Here is a 25,154-nt window from a genome sequence, read left to right on the forward strand (position 1 = left end):
ATTCTAAGAGAACTTGAATACACACAGCTAAACTTGGATCTATTAATAACAATTTTTAAAAAGTAGAATCCTAGAATATTACAACTGGAAGGTAGTTTAGAGATACTCATAGAACATCTAACTTTTCATCTTTATAAGATGAGGAAGCGGAGGAAAAAGAAAAGATCATACAGCTAGATATTGGAAGAGCCAGGATGAGAACTCAGGTATTCTTTCTCCCCAAACAATGCTATTTTCCCTATTTTACCCTGCTTTTCCATCCTCTGACCTACCTCATTCTTAATACTGATTTCCTTTTCTGAAAACCATGTGCCAGTAATGTATGTCAAAGCAGGAATCAAGATCTCATGGCTGAGTTTTACAGAAAATGTTGACATATCATCAATCACCCAATCCACAAGAATGGATTAAACAATTCCTGTGTGAAGCACTGGCAATTCAAAAACGAAAATAAAAGTAGATTCTGCCTTCAGTGAGTTTGAGTTCTAATCACCATATTATACTCAAGAACTAACTTTTCAACTTTTCAACCTTAGTATGAGAATAGGATCAGAGGGTCAGAGATTTAGAATTGGAAGGAAATCTTGTATGCCATATCTAATTCATTTTTTTTTAAACAAATAAGGATGGGAAGGTTCAGAGTTGAGATGACTTGCCTAAAATCATATAGTTAGTTGGTGAGTTGACAGAACTACAATTTGAACTCAGATCACATGATTCCAAATTCCAAGAACAGAGCATTCAAAATCTTTGGTCAAAAAGATCAGAATAAATTTGGTGGCTCCTGAGCATGAACGCAATATAAAAAAGAGAGGGTATGGTTCTTGTCATTGTAATTATTTTTTCCAAGAACTTTGTGCTTGTTCCATATGAACAAAGAATACAAAAGGGACCAATAGTGCCTCCTTTTGAGGCTTGAATAAGAAGAAATGGGTTTTTAACTCCAACTTGAGGGGTTTAGTTTATCCAATAAGACAGCTTTCCTGACTGGTCAGGAATAGGTTACCCAACTCTACCATAATGGCCTATGTAAGACTGTCTACATGATTTAAATAATTTTTTTTAGAAAACCAGCAGTCTGACCATTTTGACAAATGGCTTGACTTGCCCACACATCAGGAAAGTATAGAATTGTGAAATAGAAACTAGAGGCACACTGAAAAGACCTTTATTTATGATTTACAAGCTCTGGTACTTTGTATGAATCTCTTCATTTTTCCAGATTTAGTCTGTTTTTTTCATTTATAAAGTGGGTATATTTGGTTGCCTCCTTCACAGGATTGTTGTAAAACTCAAACAAGTCTCCTCATGGAATTTTTCCATGTTTTCTGTTTGTATCAACAGCATCTAGGGTAATGCCTGGAACACAGTAAATACTTTAAAAATGCTTCCTGATTAATTGATAGAAACTGTAAATCACTATGTAATGGAAAGACTGTTGCAGAGTAAAGTAAGCAGAAACAGGAAAATAATATACTTTATTGCTACCAAAATGTAAATGGGAAGAACCTCACTAATGAAAAGCAAATGAGATTTATTATAATAAACAAGTTTGGCCCCAAAAATGAAATGAGGAAAGTGAATCTCAATCTCTCTCTCTCTCTCTCTCTCTCTCTCTGTCTCTCTCTCTCTCTCTCTTTCTCTCTCTCTCTTCCCTTCTCTCTATTTGTCTCTCTCTCTCTTCCCTTCTCTCTGTCTGCCTGTCTGTCTGTCTGTCTCTCTCTCTCTGACTTTTTTGTCTGTCTCTTTCTCTGTCTCTCTGTCTCTATCTCTCTCTCTCATTTGCAGAGGTAGGAAACTAGGGTATAGAATATTACATATGCAATCAGGTTCCAGTGCTACATTTACTGAACTGTTCTTTTTCCTTTTTTTATTTTATTCTTTGTTCCAAAAGGAGAACTCTCAGGGAAGGGGAAAGGGCTTGAAGCTGAAGGTCATGTGAAAATAAAAGATAACAACAAAAATTGAACATTTTAAAAAATCATAGTACAAATGTACAAATGGGAGAAACCATCTAGCAGAACTAGAGCATCCACTGCCTAGGAGACAGAGCACCCACTAGCTCTAGAGTCAGAGGAGCTATCTTTAATGCACTTCTGAAGCTGTGTGAATTTGAGCAAATCACTTAGCTATTTATTGGTTCTCAGTTCCCTCATCCATCAAACAAGGCTAATGACCTAATGGCCTTCTGAGGTGTCTTCTTAATTTGTGGTTTCTATGACTTGAGATAAAAACCTTCAGTTTATTGATATTGTTGGCTATTTTTCACTAATGTCACACTCTTAATGACCCCATTTGGGGTTTTCTTGGCAGAGATATTGGAGTGGTTTGCTGTTTCCTTCTCCATTTCATTTTACAGATGAGGAAACTGAGGCAGACAAGATTAAGTGCCCAGAGTCACACAGTCAGTAAGTGCCTGAGGCTGGAATTGATCTCAGGAAGATGAGTCTCCTAACTTCAGACCCAGCAACCCTCCACTGTGCCACTTCAGTTTATTCCAGTCCTTTTATTCTATAGGATTCCTCCTGCAGTTGTTTGGTTCAGCTCCAGCCTCAGTATCTTTATGCTCCTTTTAGGAGCCTGCCATATGTTTCTGTGGCCATTAGCAGATTTGTATATATGTGTCTGATAACAGACACATAAAAACCTGATTCAATTGTTTAAACTCTGAGAGTCCTAAGGGAACAGAAAAATTAGCCTACAAAACCATTGGCAGCTGTTTGGTGGAAATGGGCCATAATATGTTCTGGGAGGAGGTAGTTTCAGTCCATAGACGTGGGAGATGGATGGGGACTGTCAAGAAGAATGCTCGCTTTCTTAACCCAGAGTCTTTTTGGATGGAACGCCCTCTGGATAAGCCAGATGTCAAGCCCACTTTTTTTTTCAGACCATTTCTGAAGTCCTAGCCTTGCCTCCATGCTCTGATTCCTGGCTGTCATATCAACCCAGTAGCTTCCAGACATATCGCCCACAACCTTCCCAGTTTCATCCCAGCTTGGCCTTCTTCCAAATGACATTTCCCATGGGTCCACAGCTTACTTCCTGCTTTCTCGGCAATATCTTGTCCTTACTCCAATGGCTCCATCATTACTCAGCCTGATCTCTTACGTGATTAAAAATAAATAAATAAACCAACTTCCACATTATTTATTTTCATTCATTCTTGAGCACTTCCACTTGGAGGATTTTTTTTGTTTTTGTTTTCAGAAAGTCTTTATTGTTGTATTTTAAACAAAGTCCAGACTAAAGACACTTAGGTGTCCCTAAGCACTGCCTCCCAGCTTTGGAATTTTCCTTCAGCCCCAGTCAGCCACCCCCTCAGCTTCCTGTCCGCTCTGGCCTGAAAGCCTCACCAGCTGGAGGAGCTCTCTGATTTTCTTAACCCCTTCTTATTGCAAATATGGATGCCTCCAACCATTGGAGCTCACAGTACAAAAACCCTGGTTCTCATCCCCAGCTTTTCTCAGGTCCCTGATTCCATCCTAAACTTTGGAAAGACTTTCCAAATCTGCCTTTCTCACTCCTTATTTTGGGGGGGGGGAAACTAAAGGAAGAGAGGAAGAAAGTATTATTGATATTTCTAAAAAATGAAAATATGGTGAGGAGATAATCTTTGGAAGGAAACATACTAGGAAAAATAAGCATTTGTCTCTATTCCCTTCTATTCTCTAATTTCTCCCCTTTTGAATTCAGGCATACCCCATATAGCTGCAAAAGTAGTTGGTGATACAGTGAATAATGTGCTGGAGTTGGAGTCAGGAAAACCTGAATTTAAATCTAGTTTAAGACACTTATTAGCTATGTGCTCCTGGCCAAGTCACTTAATCTTTGACTCATTTTCCTTATGTATAAAATGAGAATAATAATAGCACCTATCTCACACAGTTGTGAGAATTAAATGAGATAATATTTATAAAACACTTAACACTATGCCTGGCACCTACTATGTGCCAGAAATGGGTATTCCTTTCTACATAAGATTACACTGACCAGTCCTATTTTTTTCCATAAAAGTGATAATATTTTATGAATCCCACTGCTGTCTAGTAAAGCTGATAACCTTTATATGACTCTTACCCCTCTCCTGACTATATATCTATTCAGATGTCAACTTAATCAACAGATCAATCATTAATAGATTAACAAACTTACTAAATATTTGCAACAAGACTTTTTGTTGGTCAGGACATAGAAGTGAGAATGTAAAGATGAATTGTACAGGATTCTCTCCAGCAAAAAACTGAGAACCTAATACAGAAATGAAGACCCAGTCACTTATAATTATGAGACAAAATTGAATATGAAAAACCTATTGAAGAGGTACAAAGTTTTGTGGGAATTCTGGGGTAGAGAAGCAGATTGTTAGCCCTCTGGGGATATCAAAGAAGGCTTCATGGGACAAGTGATATTTGACATGTATCTTTAAGAATGAATAGGATTTCAAAAGGTAGAAAGACTGGAAGGATGGGAAGCAGAGGGAAAGCACATTCTCAAAGTCACAAGGCAGGAAATCACAGAATGCACCCAGGGAATAGCAAATAGTTTAGTTTGGCAAGGTCACAGAGCGGGAGCCAGGAACTACTGAGAGATAAGGCAATGAAGGTGGCTGCAGAGAGATAGCAGGGGTTCTCACTGTGTTTTGTATATAGCAAGGGACTACTGGAAGTTTTTTGAGTTGGAGGTATCTTGATGAGAGCTACAAAGAAAGCAGGGATTTCTGCCCATCTCTTTGCTCTAGTGAATTTGTAGTGGAAAAATGTTCATAACTTGTCCTCCATGATGGAAAGAAGTGTTTGCAATTTCTGTTGACTAGCAGAGTTCCATTTGCTTGATCCCCACAAATTTCTTACCAGTCAGTGCTAGCTGAGACTTCTTAACTCCGCATAAGTAATGCAGCCTGAAAAGCTGATGATTGCCAGCAGTCTTTTGGAACTGGTAAAAGATTCTAACAGTTCTAGAAAATACCCTGTTCCTTTATTGCACTTTGGCAACAATTTTCCCCTCTTAAACACATCTCCCTAAATTTTATTATCCATATGGGCTATACCCTTTATGGAATACCTAGTATTGTCCCATCTATCCATGTAGGGGATCTTATTTTTGTGTATATGTCATGGACCCTTTGTGGCAATCTAGTGAAACTTGTAGAGTCCTTCTAAAAATAATGTTTTTAAATGAATAAAATAAAAAACAAAAGATTACAAAAATTTACCAAAATATAAATTGAATTTTCCCATCCAAGTTCATGGACTCCCCAAAAATATACTTATGGACTCCATATTAAGAATTCTTGATCCTAAGATGGAAAGAATGTCTCTGATTGGTTGACCTGCTTGTCATTCAGGGAGAGAAGGATGTGGTCAGGATTGGTAAATAGTATGCCATCACTATTCTGGGAAGAAATGCAGAGAGTATTTATGAGTGTTTTCAAAGTGGCTCATACTGGGAGGTATGGGCTGGGCAACAAAATGAAAGGATCCTTTTGAAAAGCATATGTTGAAATCTATCAGCTTAATAAAAATCCAAGCCAGTTTTTAAAAAAATATTTGACCTTATGGTCAAATATTTTTAAAGTTTAACTGGCTTGGATTTGTAGTCCTTATGGACTACAACAAATAGTACTACTGGAAGATTTGTCATAGAAAGTACAACCAGGCACTCCAAGTTGAGTTCATCATTTTTTATCACCGACTCTGTTTTTTAGTTTTCTCATCTCTAAAATGGGAAGATGGTATTGAGTCATAGAGAGGGATATCCCCAGAAGGATTCTATGTTCCCACAATCCTTTAGGTCACACAAGATTATCATTCATTCTGAGATATTCTCTGGACTGTGTCTTCAAGAAGGCAACTTGTGAACCCTTGGCTATGATTACATCACGCAGAATACATTGAAGTGTACTAGGAAGCAATTTGAAAGAAGCAACAAGACTTTCTTAAAGTTAAAAAGAAGAGGAAGCCAAAAGGGCACACTAAGATAAGAAGTGCAGCTTTTCTCCGAACTCCCCTTATCAAATCTAGAAAATGTAATGTACTAAGTCCTAATTGCAAAATATAAGAAGAAATCACTGCGAATCATTTTCTATCCCAGGTTACTAATGGGAGAAAGACAGAGAGGTCTCCAGATAGTGAATCTGGGTACTAAAGAAAGACTTAACAAGAAATATCCACATCAAACATTTCAGTGCAGGGAGAGGCTGTGCACTAGGACAAGAAACCCTGAATTCAAAACAGAGGCATTTGTGTAGAATAGAAGAATAATTATTAACTCACAGCTATGAGGTGTCATGATGCAAAGAATGGCAGATTCGAAATCAGGAAAACTCATCTTCCTGAGTTCAAATCTAACCTCAGAGACTGGCCCAGTCACTTAACTATATTTGCCTCAATTTCTTCATCTGTAAAATGGATTGTGGAAGGAAATGACAAACCTTTCCCGTATCTTTGCCAAGAAAACCCCAAATGGGGTCACAAAGAGTCAGACATGATTGAATGACAAACCAGTTCCAATTCACAGATCCAGGGCAGACAAAGAATGGGATATCCGGGGAAGATTATGGGATAAGGAAGGAACAGACCTGAGGCTATATAGCAAGTAAAGAGTGAATAGAGAAGGAAGTAGCAGCAATGTAATTCTGATGGCAGGAAATAGAAGATTTCCAAGCATTCCTGATGAGAAGACCAGAATTGCAAAATGCAAACATAGGGGTCAAGAGAAACAAAAAAATATATAAATGAGTATTCAATCACACGGGACTTTTTAAAAGGATAAAATGTTTACATGCTAATATGGAGAGATGATCCTTGGGACCCTCCAGAAGCCTATCATCATCAGGTGTAATGGAGGGAGTCTAATTAGAGGACCTAGAAGTGGTTCTGTTACATTTTGATGATCTTAAAACATGACTGGAAAGGCAAGAGAAATAGAATATACTAGGAGGGAAGAGGAAGAGAAAAGATCAGAGAAATTATCTCACGTACTAGTAGAAGCCTATACAAACAAATAAGAGGTGGTAGACACATTGGAGGTTGGGAGGAGACCGTTTATCCTTGAACCTCACTCTTATCTGAACTGATCAAAGGAGGGAAAATTATACAAATGCAATACATTTGCCTCAATAGAAATACATTTCACTCAACAGAAAAACAAGAGATGAAGGAGAGAAAGGAAAATTAGAAGGACTTTAGATTAATGGAGGTATTTGTCCTAAGCAAAACTGACTCTAAAGTTAAAAAAAAAAAAAATTATGGCGGCTCTTTTTGTGATGGCAAAGAATTAGAAACTAAGGGGATACTTAACTGGGGAAAATATATAATGGAATAACATTGTGCTATAAAAAATGATAAAGGGGATCATTTCAGAAAATCTGAAAATTGTATATAAGCTGATGCAAAGTAAAGTTGATGTGGGAAAGATTCCAATCTTTGATTTCCCCCCCCCCCCCCCAGTTAATGTAAATTACCCTTTGACTCGCAAATCCTGGTCCCTTTGAATTCCAATAGAAGATCTGGACCTGTCCCAACCCCACCCAGATCTGAGCCAACTTTGGGGCTACACCCAAAAGCCAAAAGCCCCTCAAGCTAAGTCTCCTATTATAAAAGGGCCATGCTGGGAACCCCTCTTTGCAGAGATTCCAAACATGGTAGCCATGTGAGGACCCTCTGTCCACTGGACTCTGTCCAGCGCCCTCCTTATCTCTACCTTCACCTATCTCCTACTTCTAAACTCAGTAATAAACCTCTTTTATCAATCTAGTTCTCGGGCTAATAAATGCTTTTATTGGGGACTCAAGCCACTACTAGACCTCATTTACTGTCGTATCCTTGCGCCGAATCTAAGGGGGTTGCAGAGGAGCTCTGTTTGATTCCCTGTACCCCAAACCTGCCGCTAGACCTTAACTAAATCCTAATTTCATTTAGGTTCCCCAAATCTAGACCTCAACAAAGTGAACAGAACTAGGAAAATATTATACACTAGCAGAAATATTGTGATGCTAATCAACTGCAAAAGACTTAGCTCTTTTGATCAATATAATAAACTATGACAATTCCAAAGGACTTTTAATGAAAAATGTTATCTACTTCCAGAGAAAGAACCGATGAACTCCAAGTTTAGATGATAGCATTTTTTTTTCACTATTTTTCTTGATTTTCCTCCCTATAACATGGCTAAGGTAGAAATGTTTTGGATGACTTTATATATATAGTTAGTATCATATTTCTTGCTTTTTCAGTGATCAGGGGAAGGAGAAAATTTGGGACCAAAAACAAATATTTAGAAATTTAAAAAAGAAATGATGAAGAGAATGGTTTTAGAGAAACTGGGAAAATATATATAAACTGATACAAACTGAGGTAAGCAGAAACAAAAGAATGTTATAGACAATGACCACAAAAGTGTAAACATAAACAAATGGAAAAATTAGGAGTTCTGATCAATATAATGATCAATCAATTTCAGATAACTCATAATGAAACACACTACCCACCTTCTCACAAAGATGTGATGGATTTCATGCAGCTTTTTTTGAACAGCTACTGCAGGTCTTTTTTTTTTTTTTTTCTTTGACTATACATGTTTATAACAAGAGTTTTGGTTTTTTTCTATCAGGGTAGGAGGAGGTAGAAAGGAAAGATGTTGGATTGTTGTTGGTTTTTTAAAATAAAATTTAATTAAGATATTTATTTAGGGTTTAGCAAGAAGCTGGATGGCATTAATCAATAGACATGAATGAAGCCCTGGGGAAGGAAAGATCAGATGATATGTCATCTACATTTGAACTGTATAAAGGATGAAGATGTAGGAGATGCCTTGACGCTCTGGTTTCAAAAAATCAGTCTTTATTAGCAGCTGTAACAAAATATGTGATGACCAAGTTAGCACCCTGAATACCTTAGAATAAGCTGGAGTCAGGATAAGCAAAAGTCCTTGGTCTTTATAGATAGAAGTGAATTGGATGGATTCAGAATCTCCACAACCTCCTTCTTCCTCATTTACCACCAAAGTGACTCTGGCTAGTCTCACTCTACCCCCCAATCCTTCCCACAATTCTCTATATACACCAATTATCAAGCCAGCACAGGATAGTGGGGCAGGGCATTTTCCAAACATATGCTAATAGAGTAATGTCCTCAGTAATTAGCCTTAAGTGTTTGGTTGTCTGACCTCAGGGCATTGACTCAAGAGTTTCAGCTCTTTACATTTCCCACTTTCTTTTGTTTTAGAACACAGATGGTCATGCCCTCCTTGACATCTCAGGAAGTGGGGATTGCTAGTGGATTTCTGGGTTGAAGGGTCTTATTAGAAATAGGTATGCACAAACCCATCAGCATGGGAGGTATTACACAAGCACATAGCAATAATGCACAGGCTATTAGTGATAACTCTCCCCATAACCAGTGCAGGCTCAATGTGGTGTGACAAACATGAATCCAATGATTACAGCAGATTTTGAAGTCCTGCAATAGTCTCAGAGAATCCAATGATTCCTGAGGGTTCAAGTCCTACAATAATCTTTTCATGTTTCAGGGATTCCAATGATTCCTGAGGGTTTTGAAGTCCAATAATTTTTGATGTCCATGAGTCAAACTCCATAACTTCCATGCTCTTTCAGTGGTGAGCACAGTCATCAACGGAACCATCTGATGTTTCTTGGGTCTTCTTCATTTCAAGGGTCTGCTCTGTCTCTCTGATGGACAAGGCAAATAAGGCTCATTGGCATCCATCTGATTCCTTCTTCATCTGTAGAGATACAAGTAAACCCTCTCCCCCAAGCAGTTAGCCTATCTGGTCCCTTCCTCACCACTTTCTGGGTTTCTCCACATCACCTGGCGATTATCTAAAGATAGTGGAGCTGCTCGCATTGGACACTGCCCTTCTGGTGGGTTATAAAACCTGTCTGCCGGAGCTAGTGCATCTTTGTCAAAGATAGAAAGGAAAGTGGCTACACAGAATAGTTTTAGACAATGTTTTCTAATCTCTATGCCATAAGATTAAAATTAATGTGTCCCACTGCCTATGTGTTGGTTAGACAGAGGAATTAAGTGGGTATATATTTATGACTTGTTCAGTTCCTTATTATTTATATTACATGCTGCTTTAATTAAATGTCTCTGGTTTGATTCCAAATGTCATCTGGCTTGGTCTGGCAAAGAGGCATTGGTAAGGACTTAGAGCTATAGATTAAATACTGAATCAAAACAACACATTGGAGCTGAAAATTAGTTAGGGGGCTCCAGAGCCATATGGAAAATCTGTGGGAGACTCATTCTACAGCATAATGAGGAGAGACAATGTAGTACAACAGAATGAGTATTAAGGTTTGGAGTCAGAAAATCTAAGTTCAAATCCTAGCTAAACTTTATTTCTTTTCTTTTAAGGAAAATAATATTTCTACTACTTACCTCACAAGGTCATTGTGAGAAAAGTATTTTGTAACCTATTATTTAATTGTAAGTTATCACTCTTGTTATTAAAGAAAGTGACATTTTTATTTTATATTATTGCTTGGGAGGTAGCCAATATGTGCTAAAGAGAAATAGTGAGGGTAGACAATGAATCCTACCCTTCCAAATTGCTGAACATATTTCAAAACTTTTGCTTCCCTGACTACCAACTCCTCAAACACTAGTTCTCATTTCTAGTGATACCATGTAATGGGAATGTTTAAGCTAGAACACATGTGAAAGTCTTTGGCTATGATTTGGGTTAGCTAGATCCCAATTAATGTAAAGACTAAGTAGTTGAATTATTTGAATTTATACTGCATATTTTCATTGGGCTAGAGCCAATCATCATATTTTATGTAATTATAACTTCAAATAGCACTAATTTAAATATATGAATGCATGCAACCACTTCAGTGGATTCTTTATTGACACTAATCAGAACCTAGCTGTAATTACAGCAGCTAGTTATTAATTCCCAGAAAAAGAACTAATGCTAAGATCCTTACTGCATCCATAAACTCTTTGAAGGCTATGTTTCTATTTTTTAACCTTTTTATTATTATTTAGTAGCTGCTTTGTATAGAATAAGTGCCTAATAAATATTTGTTGATTGATTGATTACAGAAAATTAAGAGGAATGCAAATGTAGGTATTTTTTTTCCTCTGATTCCCACTTTAGGTATTTCTAGGAAGGAATGTTTTCTGAGAGTCCTAGTAATTAGATTACTTAAAACAGATCATATCTCATTTTTCCACAGTGTCTAAGAAAAGATTGCTATTATAGATGGTAACAGTAGCTCATCTACCAAGGAAGATAGACTGTTGCTTTTTTCAATGAATGATTGAATTTAAATTTCATCTGCATTGTTTTTCCCCCATGAAAATGAAGCTTTCATTCCTTTAAGGTACAACTATCATGATGCCCAATCATGGTACACAAGAAGGTAATCTTGGATTTTTGAAAATGATATTTTGGATAGTAAGCTGACAAGTTCTACTAGATCAAGGAAATTTCAAAAATGAGAGCAGTAACAGACTTTCTGTCTATTCTTTGAAGACAAAACTAATCAAATTCAGAGAAGTTTATAACCAGATTGGTACAGGCTGATGAATTTTTTTTTCAGCCACACCAACTCTGAAAGACCATGTCCAAACTTATAAAGGGATTGCAATCTCTACATGGGAAGAGAGACTGGCACTGATGAAATCCCAGATCCTTGAAGTATTAAAACTTGGAGGAAACAAGACAAAACAAGATAATGCTGAACATCTCCCCTTTAAGTTATTTACTGCTGCTTCAAGCAGATTGCAATAGTGGGACTTGGACAAACAAGAAATTAACAATAGGAGAGAGTCAGCTAGATGGTGCAGTGGATGGAGCACTAACCCTGAAGTCAAAAGGACCTGAGTTCAAATCTGGTCTCAGATATTTAATACTTTCTAGCTGTGTGATCCTGGGGAAGTCACCTAATCCTAATTACATCACCTAAGGAGAGAAAGAAAATCAGCTCTGCTACTTCTTGTGGGCAATTCTGGGCAAATCTGAGATCCTTGATTTCCTCATCTGTATTAACTGGGGTTGGACTAATTGGTTGCTAAGTTTCCTTGAAACTCTAAAAATGCAATTCTATGACCTTTTCCATAAGGGGAAAAGGTATTACAAGTTAAAAGTTACAAAGCATGGGCACATGTGCATCTCTTTTGTGAGATAATTCAACAACTGCTTTGGGAAAGAGTACACAATTCTACATTTAAAAGTCTGCCTTGCCTAGGAAAAATTTAAAAAGACAGAGCAATATAGGAAAATGGGAGAAAAAAGAGAATCAGGGATTTGCTGTTAAATATTTAGCAATCAGCTCTTGGGGAGAGGAAGATTATTCCATGTTACATTTTTAAATTTAATCACTCTTACTCACATTTTTTTTATTATTATTTTTTTTTAATAGTAGCTCTTTCTTTCTTTCTTTGCTGATGCAATTGTGGTTAAGTGACTTGCCCAGGGTCACATAGCTAGGGAGTATTAAGTGTTGGAGGTCAGATTTGAACTCTGGTCCTCCTGACTTCAGAGTCAGTGCTCTATCCACTGTGCCATCTAGCTGCCCCATAGCTTTTTGTTTTTAAAATATATGCAAAATGAGATCAACCAAATCATTTCCAATGGAGCAGTAATGAACTGAACCAGCTACACCCAGCGAAAGAACTCTGGGAGATGACTAAAAACCATTACATTGAATTCCCAATCCCTATATTTTTGCCCATGGGCATTTTTTGATTTCCTTCACAGGCTAATTGTACAATATTTCAGAGTCTGATTCTCTTTGTACAGCAAAATAACGATTTGGTCATGTAAAAAAAAAAAAATAAATAAAATATATGCAAAGATAGTTTTCAACATTTACTCTTGCAAAACCTTGTGTTCCAAATTTTTCTCCCTTCCTTCCTCCTATCCCCCCCCCCTCCCGACAGCAAATAATGCAATATATGTTAAACGTGCAGGTCTTCTATACATATTTCTATATCTATCATGCTGCATAAGAAAAATCAGATCAAAAAGGGAAAAAAATGAGAAAGGAAAAAAAAAGCAAGCAATAACAACAAAAAGGTAAAAATACTATGTTGTGGTCCATTCTCAGTCCCACAATCCTCTCTCTGGGTGTAGATGGCTCTTATCATCACAAGTCTATTAAAATTAGCCTGAAAAATTTCATTGTTGAAAAGAGCCACGTCTAACAGAACTGATCATCACATGATCTTGTTGTTGCTATATACAATGATCTCCTGGTTCCACTCACTTTATTTAGTATTAGTTCATGTAAGTCTCTCCAGGCCTTTCTGAAATCATCCTACTGATTGTGTCTTATAGAACAATAATATTCCATTACCTTCATATACCATAACTTATTCAGCCATTCTCCAACTGACGGGCATCCACTCAGTTTCCAGTTCCTGGCTACAAAAACTACAAAAAGGGCTGCTACAAACATTTTTGCACATGTGGGTCCTCTTCCCTTTTTTATGATCTTTTTGGGTTACATTCTTTTATTACTTTCTTAATTCTAATCATCAAAATAATAAATCAAGCCCTGCTTTGTAGCATTTGCCCATTTCTGAGGTCTAAATGCTTGCAATGTAAATGATAACCATTCTGGGGAACTGTAGGAACTGATTGTCACAACTCACAACTCCCTGGAAGGCTTTCCAGAAAGAGAAAGGGGAGAGGTGAGTCAGAGATCAAGTAAAGCTTCAAGGGGATCATAGATATAGAACTGGTCCAAATCTCTTATTTTACATATGGAGCTAAGTCATAAAGGATGATAAGGATTTTGATTTAGTTTGCATTTATTCTGGATGAATTTACAACAATCTCAAAGAGTTTTTACTTTCTCTCTCATTTGAATGTAAATCCCTTGAGATTAGGGACTACTTTTTTTTTTTTTGTCTTTGTACCTCTGAGTAATTTAGCACAGTTCCTAGCATGTTGTGGTTTCTTAATAAATATTTGCGGATCGATTAATTGAGTCCAGGCATTGAGGACAGCCTGTTCTAAACAAATGTTCAGAAGTGGCAGATGGTATGAAAGGATTGTTTTGATGTTAACCTTTGATTTAACTAGGATATTGATAGAATTTAGTGGTAATGTTAGGGTAAAGAAATATTTTAAAACATATGTAACAATAAATCGAGAATGATCTAATCTCGGGCAGATTGGTACAGGAGAGGCAGCAGAATGTCAAGGGAAAGAGCATTGAATGTAGAGCCAGGAGAGCTAGATTTAAATCCCTGCCCCAATATTTACTAGCTTTTTAACCATGGACAAGACATAATTGCTCACATATGTGAGCAATTATCCACATCCAAAAAAAATTTAATGATTGGGTCATCTCTCTCTGGGCTGCACTACTCTAGGGCTTTCTCTGACTTCTTCACTAAGCCCCTGCATCAGGTATTGTCATGTCCCATTCCCCCACTTTTCAGAAAAAAGGAAAGAAAAAAGAAAAGAAAGAAAGAAAAGGAGGGAAGGGAGGAAGGAAGGGAGGAAGGAAGAAAGGAAGGAAGGGAGAAAGGAAGGAAGGAAGGAAAGGAGGAAGGAAGGAAGAGAGGAAGGAAGGAAGGAAGTTGCCCAATTGCTCAATTGACTAGCTCCAGTTGGGTTCCAGTGGGGCAGATCTACTCAAAGAAGTTGCCTTCCTCCACTAGATTGTAAACTCCTTAAAGGCAGGGACTACCTTTCTTTTTTTGTATTTGTATGCCCAGTGCTAAGCACAATGCTTGGCAAATAGTAGGTGCTTAATAAATGTTTGTTTACTATTAACATCATCAAATGGAAGTTTCCATTATTGAACCTTTAGTATGGAGATTGAGTTAGAGGGGATAAAAGATTCTGAAGCTAAGATGCTGAAATAAAATTCTGTATCTTCAATATGATGAATTTTTAATAGATTATTACATGACTGACAATCTGGAATCAAGAAGGGGAAGAGCCCACTTGACGCCTCTACTTCCATCTACCTTATTAATCTTATAGCAATAGATAGCCATTTGGTAGGCTCAATCATATGATCAGTTCATAGAAGTATTTTAGCTGTAAGTAAGAATTGGGCCATCCAAAATAAAGTTTTAAATTATTTGTATTCTCTTTTGTGGCAAAGCTTCCTCTTTTCTGAATTAATCTCTGTTTTGCTTGAGCCTTTTTTATGCTTTGGGGTTACTAAGTGCTATAGGAAATAGAATGCTGGACTTAGAATCAGAATGGACCCAAGTTCAACTCTTTCCTCAAACACCAGTTATGTGACCTTGGGCAAGTCACTTAAGTACTCAATCACAGTAGAGCTAGATGATGGAGTGAATAGCTTACCAGACTTAGAGTCAAGAAGATCTGAGTTCAAATTCTGCCTCAAATAAGATAACATATGCAAAGTGCTTTGCAAACCTTAAAGTATTCTATAAATATTATTACATATTATGTTACATAAGTATAGATATTTATTAGATATATTATAGATATTGTATTATTATATATTATGTTTATAACTATATTTATTAGATATTATGTTATATATTATATTATTAGATATATTATAAATATTATATTATCATTATTAAATGTTACATGCTATATAATTATATATTATGTTATACTCTATATTAGGAGTGATCATTGGAAAAAGGGACTGACTTGCTCTGCTTGTGCCCCAAAGGTAGAGCTAATAGCAATGGGTGGAAATAGGAGGACATAATTAGGCTTAAGAAAAACTTCCTAAAATATTTTTGTTTTTCAGTTGTTTCCAACTCTTCATGACCCTATTTGGGGTTTTCTTGGCAAGGATACTTGGAGTGGTTTGTCACTTCCTTCTCCAGCTTATTTTTATAGATGAACAAGGAAAATGAAGCAAACATAGTTGCTAGTTTAGACTCACAAAGATGAATCTTCTTTATTGGAGCTCTCCAAATGAAGGCTGGATGACACCTGTCAAATAAACTGTCTAGGGGATTCTGATTAGGCTCCATTTTAGACAAGATGACATTTGATGACTTCTCAATGAGCTTTAAGATTTACTCCTCACTTGAGCCACCACTGATGCCAAAGGTCTATGTAGATATTCAGTTTCCTTTACAGAATGAGGGTTCCTCTGATCAAGGTTCTGTCCTTTCCCAACTAACAAATTCTGTCTGGGATTTTGGTATCCTTCTACTTAAAAGGAGGTGGGGTGGGAATATCGTTTTCCTATTTCTCCCTCAACTGCTAGCTAATTTTCCTTTTTCAGGCAAAGTCAAAGAGTCCCTAGAGTGCTCAATTCCTTTGAACCAAATTCCTGGTGGGGAAAAAAAAAAAACGAAGGAGGAAAAAAATGCTACTGATTAAAATTTTTTCCTCTTTTTCAATGCTACAGATGTCTTTCCCCTCTTTCCATTTCTTACATTTTCCCCATCTTTAATAGTATATCACCATTTTTTGGTAATGGATGCTTATTTTCCTCAGCTACTACAATGGGAAACAGGCAAGATTCCTATCACTTCTATTTGCATTATGCCTGGCTTTTGGCCAAAGAGAGAAAAGTGAAGGAGGAAATGAAATGGCTTTTTTTTTCTATGGTTTTGCATAATACACGACAGGTTACCTCAAGCCTGGGAATCTCAAACATGATAAGCATGTTTTCATAGGATTTACAAAGCTGGAATGAACTTTAGAAGTCATCTGGCTCAACCCACTCATTTCACCAATGGAGAAACCAAGACTCAAAGAAGTCAACAATCAAATGGATGGTAAAGAGTTGAGTGATTTGCAGGGATCTTTCCATTTTATCTTTTCCATACCTGTTGATACTGATGAAATTGATCTCTTAAGAATGTTGCCCAGTCTCTTGGGCACCTGCCATTCCAACACCAGATGGATACATCCACACACTACAAAAAAACTGCTCTCTGCTCATTCCCTAGAACAAAAATATATTGTAGATCTGTGGCAGTGTAGAAGGTGTGCATGGTTTTATTTCATTTGATTACCTGGGAACTCCAGAGAATTGTTTTCATAGCAGACACTGGTGACCATCACTGAACAATGGCATCAAGGGACCCAGCTTGACGATTCTGAGGCTGCAAGTACATTTAATCTCAATGGGAATCACTTATACTTCAATAACACTAATGACTAAGTACATACCCAAAAAAGGGATCACATTGCACAAAGTAAAAGGGGAAGAAATGGCAACACCTTCGGAATTCTTTCTATTTCAGAACAATTGTTACCAGAATTCCACATATAATCTTACTCTTCTTTGTAAAGTATTTCAGAACTTCTTTGCTGTCTTTCTCCGCAATGTTCTTAGGTGATTAACTGAGAGTGCTAGCCTGATTTATGGACCAAGAAGTCTTGTTGCATAAATTGCTTTGAATCATGCAATTAATTCAGAGAAGAGCCAGGATTAGAAATGGGAGAATCTCAATTAAATGGTCTGCTTTTCAATAAGCATTAGCATATGCTATAATAAAGTGGGTTTTCACTCAGACTAAAAGAATAAATCACAAAGAACCCCAAGTGGTGATAGTAGCAATCTCTCAAAAAAGTGTCTGATCTCAATGAATTCACAATTTAATTGGGTGAGAGGGAAGTGGAGGGGGGGGGGGGAACACATACCCATATGACCATGAGCAATAGGTTAAATGACTTGCCCACAGTCACACAGCTGGTATCTGGGATCACATTTGAACTCAGTCCTTCTGAGTATGATGAATTTGAAGTTCACTATCAAATACTGAGATTGAGGTGAGCAATTGGCACCAAATGATGGTGTAAGCATCAAATGTTGGGATTCGGTCATATGAAGAATTCACAATGGCCTTTCTCTTTGGCAAAAGGTAGGTTTATTTACAAGAAGAGGTTACAGATAAAATGAAAAGGTAAAAAAAAAAAAAAACCCAGGAGTGGTAAATATGAAATAATTTGGGAGAGCATTTAGTTAGGAAGGAAAGGAGTAGAAAAATAGAAAAGATAAGTTCCTCAGTAGAACTCAATTAACCAGGCGAAAGGAAATACTATATGCAGTAGGAGTAGACCTGTAACTGTAGGTCAAATCCTAAAGGGGATTTAGCACTCTGAAAGAGTTAGTTATTGGGTTTTTGGTTTTTAGTTTTTTGCTGAGACAATTGGGGCTAAGTGACTTGCCCAAAGTCATACAGATAGAAAGTATTAAGTGTCTGAGGCCGGATTTGAACTGAAAGAGTTATAACAAAGAGAAAGACACCATGAGGCAGAATGCTGTGGCAGGCTAACCCAAAAGGAATTCAGCCAAGGTGATGTGAGCCATGGGCAGATTTACTGGGGAAATTTAACCTCAGGGTTTTGACATCTGACTGGATACAGTAAAGTAAGAATTGGATACAGTAAGATCTCCATAGACTTTGGACTGTGTAAGAAGCCCTTCCTCGATTATCTCAGAGAATAATCTGATCAGTAATTCAGGCTTTCTCAACCAACTCTACCTAGTCACCTAGGACTTCATCAACAATATAGAATTCTATCCACTGTGCCACCTTGTTGCCCCAAATCACCAGACTTCTATGTATGTCAGGTTCTTCATCTGTAAAACAAGATGAGACTAAATATTTTCAAGGTCCCTAGGTGTGTTACCCTAAGCAAGTCATTTAATCTGTCTCAATTTCCCTATTCGCAAAATAATAGCTATATTTTGCTAATAGCTATATATTTTATAGCCATAATAAAAAATAACATAATAGGATAATAGTGCCTATTTCTCAGAGTTGTTTTAAGGATAAAATAAAATTTATAAAGTGCTTTCCAAACCTTAAAGCACTATGTAAATGTTGCTATTTTTGTAATTGCTATTATACTATTAGGGTAAGTCCCCAGAGGGAAGTTACTATATCCCAAAGAACTCTAGGGTTAACCCTGAGGGATGCAGAATGATATTTTGCTACTATTAAAGCTCAGGAAACTTGACTAGTGAACTTCTAATTATTGCTATCAGTGAGTCATCCAAACTTATTAGCTTTTTAAAAAATTATAATTTTATTTTTCAAAATACATGCAAAGATAATTTTCAACATTCACCCTTGCAAAACCATGTCCTCAAAATTGTTCTCCCTCCTTCCCTCCCCTCCACAGCAAGGAATCAATACAGGTTAAATATGTGCAATTCTTCTAAACATCCACATTTATCATTCTACACAAGAAAAATCAGATCAAAGAGTGGGGGGAAAAACAAACAACAACAACAAAGGTGAAAATACTATATTGTGATCCACATTCAATCCCCATAGTCCTCTCTCTGGATGCAGATGCCTCTCTCTATCCCAAGTCTATTGGAATTGCCTTGAATCACCTTATTATTGAAAAGAGGCAAGTTCATCACAGTTGATCATCACATAATCTTGTTGTTACTTTGTACAGTGTTCTTTCTCTTAGTTCTATTCATTTTACTTAGCATCAGGTCTTGTAAGTCTCTCTAGACCTCTCTGAAATCATCCTGCTGATCATTTCTTATAGGACAATAATATTCCATTACATTTATATACCATAACTTATTCAGCTATTTCCCAACAGAAAGGCAGGCAGCTACTCAGTTTCTGTTTCCTTGTCATTACAAAAAAGGCTGCTACAAACTTAATTAGCTTTTTGAAAAGGATATTTATTGAGTTGCTTTAGTGAGACAGAAAGGAAGGAAGGAAGGAAGGAAGGAAGGAAGGAAGGAAGGAAGGAAGGAAGGAAGGAAGGAAGGAAGGAAGGAAGGAAGGAAGGAAGAAAGGAAGGAAGGAAGGAAGGAAGAAAGGAAAAAAGGAAGGAAGGAAGGAAAGAAAATCCACAAGTTATTGAGAGTCCTATGATTCTTCAAACACTGAAAACAGAAAGAAGTGACCCTAGAGTAGTTTTACTCTCACTCTTTAGTCAAGTCAGTTTCTCTTCTTTCTCAGACTTATCTCTTTCAAGTTTATCACAAATGACCTTATAATACATTTCAGATACTCACTAAACCCACTTGTTATTCAAATCCTTCCACTTTCATATGTGTGTGAATTTCTGTAAATGTGTTTTTTAAGGTTAAATATGTACATTTAAAAAATAATAGCTTTTTTAATTTTCAAAATACATGCAAAGATAGTCTTCAATATTCACCCTTGGAAAACCTGGTGTTCCAAATTTTTCTTCCTTACTTTCCCCTTTGCCCTCCCCAAGACAGCAAGTAATCCAATATGAGTTAAGCATGTACAATTCTTCTATACATATTTCCAGAATTATCATGCTGCAAGAGAAAAATCAGATCAAAAAGGGGAAAATGAGAAAAATAACAAAAAGCAAACAAACAACAAAAAAGGTAAAAAATTATATGTTGTGATCCTTGTTCAGTCCCAACAGTCCTCTTTTGGATGCAATCACAAGTCCATTGGAATTGGCCTGAATCACTTCATTGTTGAAAAGAGTCACATCCATAAAAATTGATCATCATATAATTTTGTTGTTGCTCTGTACAATGTTCTTTTGGTTCTACTCATCCATTGAGTATTAGTTCATGTAAATCTCTCCAGGCATCTCTGAAACCAGTCTGCTGGTTGTTTCTTACAGAACAATAATAATTCCATAACATTAATATACCATAACTTATTCAGCCATTCTCCAACTGTTGCGCATCCACTCAGTTTCTAGTTCCTTGCCACTACAAAAAGGGTTGCCACAAACATTTTTGTGCATGTAGGTCTCTTTCCCTCCTTTAATATCTCTTTGGGATATAAGCTCAGTAGAGACACTGCTGGATCAAAGTATATGCACAGTTTGATAGCCCTTTGGACTTATAATTTTAAATTGTTCCCCAGAATAGTTAGATCACTTCATAACTCCACCAGCAATGCATCAGTGTCCCAGTTTTTCCACATCCCCTCCAACATTCATCATTATTTTTTCCTGTCATCTTAGCCAATCTGAGAGATGTGTAGTGAAACTTCAGAGTTGTCTTCATTTGCATTTCTCTGATCAATAGTGATTTAGAGCATCTTTTCATATGATTAGAAATGGTTTTAATTTTTTTCTCTGAAAATTGTTCATATCCTTTGGCTATTTATTAATTGGAGAATAGTTTATATTCTTATAAATTTGAGTCAGTTCTCTATATATTTTAGAAATGAGGTCTTTATCATAACTCTTGGATGTAAAGATTTTTTCCCCAGTTTTCTGATTGCCTTCCAATCTTGTATACATTGGATTTGTTGTACAAAACCTTTTAAATTTAATATAGTCAAAATCATTCATTTTGCATTTCATAATGTACTCTGCTTCTTCTTTGGGAATAAATTCCTTCCTTCACAGATCTGAGAGGTAGACTATCTAATTCTAATTAGTTCTTCTAATTTACTTATAGTATCACTCTTTATGTCTAAATCATGAACTCATTTCAACCTTATCTTCTATGGAGTATTAGATGTTGGTCAATACCTAGTGTCTGCCATTCTATTTTCTAATTTTCCCAGCAATTTTTGTCAAATAATGAGCTCTTATCCCAGAAGCTGGGGGTCTTTGGGTTGTAAATGTGTTTTTTTTAATATGTCTTATCTATTTTGGGCATGGCACAGTAATAGGCATCATAGGAGCTTTAATGAGTAAACTCAAGATTGTATGTGTGAATATATATATACACATAAACATATATATACATATATGTGCATACCTACATATGGGTATACTTTTATACACACACTTACCTTTAGAAAGGAAATATATGGGGAAAGAAAGCAAGGCCATGTAATTTAACAAGGGTGTGATCTGGCCTTGTGAGTATAGTGTCAGGAGGGTCAAAGCTCATGATGATACTTTAGCTGATAATGAAAATCATGGACACCAAAAGGAGAGAGGAAATATTTTTGGTTACATCTGGAGGAAAAGCAGAATTAAACAAGGGATTGGACTATTGCTTAGGATAGATAAGACAACAATGAGGGACAACAAAGAAAAAGGAGGATAGTTGCTTTCTCTGCTAAGGAGAATGACTTTTACATTGAAAATAAAACAAACAAATAAACAAATGTGATAGAAAGCTAATTAGCTACCCTTGATGATTCCATGTCATTTGGCCCAGATGAACTGCTCCTTAGGTCCCCAAAAAACTAGAAGATATAATTGCTGATTCAGTCTTTTGTATTTGAAAGATCATGGACAATATGATAGACATGACAATATTGGAGGTCCCAATTCTTTTTAAAAATTAAAAAAAAAATTTTAAAGGAGAAAAGAGAATAGAGTCTGCAGACTTGACTTCAGTTCCCAGAGAAAATCTATAAGTGAATCATTAAAGAAATGGTTAGTGAACATCTAAAAATAATAACTAACACTTATATAGTATTTTAAGATTTATAAAGTGTTTTACATAAATTATCTCATTTAATCCTCACAACAACCGTGTGAGTTAGAACTATTATTATCCCTAAAAGGGAAACTGTGACCACCAAAAGCCAGCACAGTTCATCAAGAATAGGTCATTACAAAATTATCAAAAAATGAAATAAGATTGAAGTAGTAGATGAGGAGAAAATTGTGGAATAGTTTATGTGAATTTTAGAAAAGCTTTTGATAATGTATTTCATAATATTCTTGGGGAAAGACAAAGGAATAGGAATTAGATGGTAATAAAATCATCAGGTGGATTCATAGCTGGATGGATGGCCATATTTAAAGAAAAGTTATTAATGATTCAATGTCAAGTGTAGGAGGGGGTTTCCTGCAGAGTGCCCCAGTGATCTCTATTTGATCCTATATTGTTTAACATTTTTATCAAAGACTAGGATAAAACATTGATGATATGCTTATCAAATTTGCAGATGACATAAAATTAGGAAGGATAGCCAAGATACCGGATGGCAGTCAGTAACAAAACTGAAACAAACAAAAAACCTTGATAGGCTTACGCATGGGACTGAATTTAATAAGAGGAAATTCAATAGGGAAAATTTTGAAGTCTTTTATCTAGATTCAAATAATCAGCTTCACAAGTATAAGGTGGGAAAGATATTGCTCAACAACACTTGTTTTTTGTTTGTTTGTTTGTTTGTTTGTTTTAAAATCAAGGTTGAGGAACTGGAGATAATGGATACAAGTTCAACATGAGTCATCAGTGTGATGTTTTGTTGCAGTTGTTCAGTTACTTTTCACTTAAATCCAATTCCTTGTGATCCCCTTTGGTTTTTTCTAGGCAAGGAGCAGTTTGCCATTTTCTTCTCCAGCTCATTTTACAGATGGGACAACTGAGGCACTTTCATTCATTCTTGCAAAACTCTGGGCAGATGAACTTTGTGTACATATTGAAGCATATTTTTAAACTATCTTTATTTTTCTTCTCTTTTTTTCACAATACTAATATGGAAATATGTTTTACATAACTTTGTATGTATTATGGGTATTGTATTTTCTGTCTTTTTGATGGATGAGAGGAAACATAAAGTGAGGGAGAAACTTTGGAATTGAAAATAAAATTTGCTAATTATTTTTAAAAAACAAAACAAGTATTACGTAATTTATCCAGGATCATACAGCAAATATCTGAGGTCAGATCTGAACTCAAGAAGATGACTCTTCTTGTAGTGTGATGTAACAGCTACACTAATGTCATCTTGGACTTCATGAAGAAGGGCTTCCTGGAATAAGAAGAGAAAAGACTCGTGGTACTTTGTCATTATCAGATCAAAGTACTATCTTCTGTTTCAGGTGCCGCAATTTAAGAAAAATGTTGATTGGAAATTGTTCAGAAGAGGACAACCAGCATAGTCAAGGGTCTTGATTCTATGATAAATAAGGATCTACTGAAAAAGCTCAGCATATTTAGTCTGGGAGAAAAAAGACTCAGGGGGCACAGGAGAACTGTGATCAAATATTTGAAGAACTTCTTCATGACGTTCATGAGAAGGAGTGAGTAGAAGATATAAAGAAACCAATTTAGGTTTGATATTGGGAGTTCTGTATATATATATATAACAGATATGTGTAAATATAATATATATATTTATATATGTGTGTAGTTATCCAAAAATTAAATGGTCTGCTTTAAGAGGCTATGGGTTTCACTTCAAAGGTCTTCAAGCAGAAGCTGGAGAACTTTTTGTTGGGTATGTTATGTGGAGGATTTCTTTCATCTATAGGTTGAGCTAAATGACTTCTGAGATTCCCTTCTAACTAAAATTTTCCTTTTAACTCTCATATTCTGTTATTCTGTGAGTAAGGGAAATATTTTTTCCTTTAAGGAACTTGTGATCAAGAACTCATGGAAATGTCCTGTGTCTAGCACTTTCAAAGGATGCCTTGAAGAAGTAGCTAAGTGATACAGTGAATAAAGCAGTGGGCAAGAGTCAGGAATATCCAAGTTCAAATCGTGCCTCAGACATTTATTAGCTGTTTGACCTTGGATCACACCTAACCTCTGTCTGTCCCAATTTCCTCATATATAAAATGAGAATGAGAGTAGCACTTACCTCCTACATATGTTGTAAGAATAAAATGTGATATTTTAAAAATACTTTGCAAACCTTAAAATGTTATATAAATGCTATCAATTATCATTGACTAGTAATATATCCCTCTTCCATCTCTAAGTATGACTGAACAATTAGGCTAACATTTATGCTATTCTAAAGCCTTTCCCCCAAAACAGTTAAATTTCAGTTTTTTCTTTCATATCTCTCCTCCAAGTAAAACTCCCTCCACACATATTTCTTTTCCCTTAACTGCTATGATTAATCCTTGAACTTGTAACCTTGATCCCTTTCTATCCCAGACTCTTGAGATAACTCATGAATATGATCATTCCACCCTCTCTCTGATCTTTTATATTCTTTTATGCCTGGGAGATTCACTTCTACACAAACATGTCCAGATATTTCCATCATTCAAAAAAAACTTTTGCTTAAGGAAAGGGCCTAGCAGTACAAATTTCAAACTACACCATAAAGTGGTACTCATCAAAACAATCTGGTACTGACTAAGAAACAGAGTAGGTATACAATCCACAGAAGTAAGTGACCATAGGAATCTAGTGTCTGATAAACCCAAAGATCCAAAAGGGATAAAAAAGAAGTCACCATTTGTCAAAAACTGCTAGGAAAACTGGAAAGCAGTCAGTAGAAACTAGTAAAAATCAAGAACTCACATTGTGTACTAAATAAGCTCAAAACAGGCACATGACGTAAACATAAAGGATTTCATAAGAAAATTCA

This window comes from Sarcophilus harrisii, chromosome 3, assembly GCF_902635505.1.
Source record: "Sarcophilus harrisii chromosome 3, mSarHar1.11, whole genome shotgun sequence".
Lineage (NCBI taxonomy): Eukaryota > Metazoa > Chordata > Mammalia > Dasyuromorphia > Dasyuridae > Sarcophilus > Sarcophilus harrisii.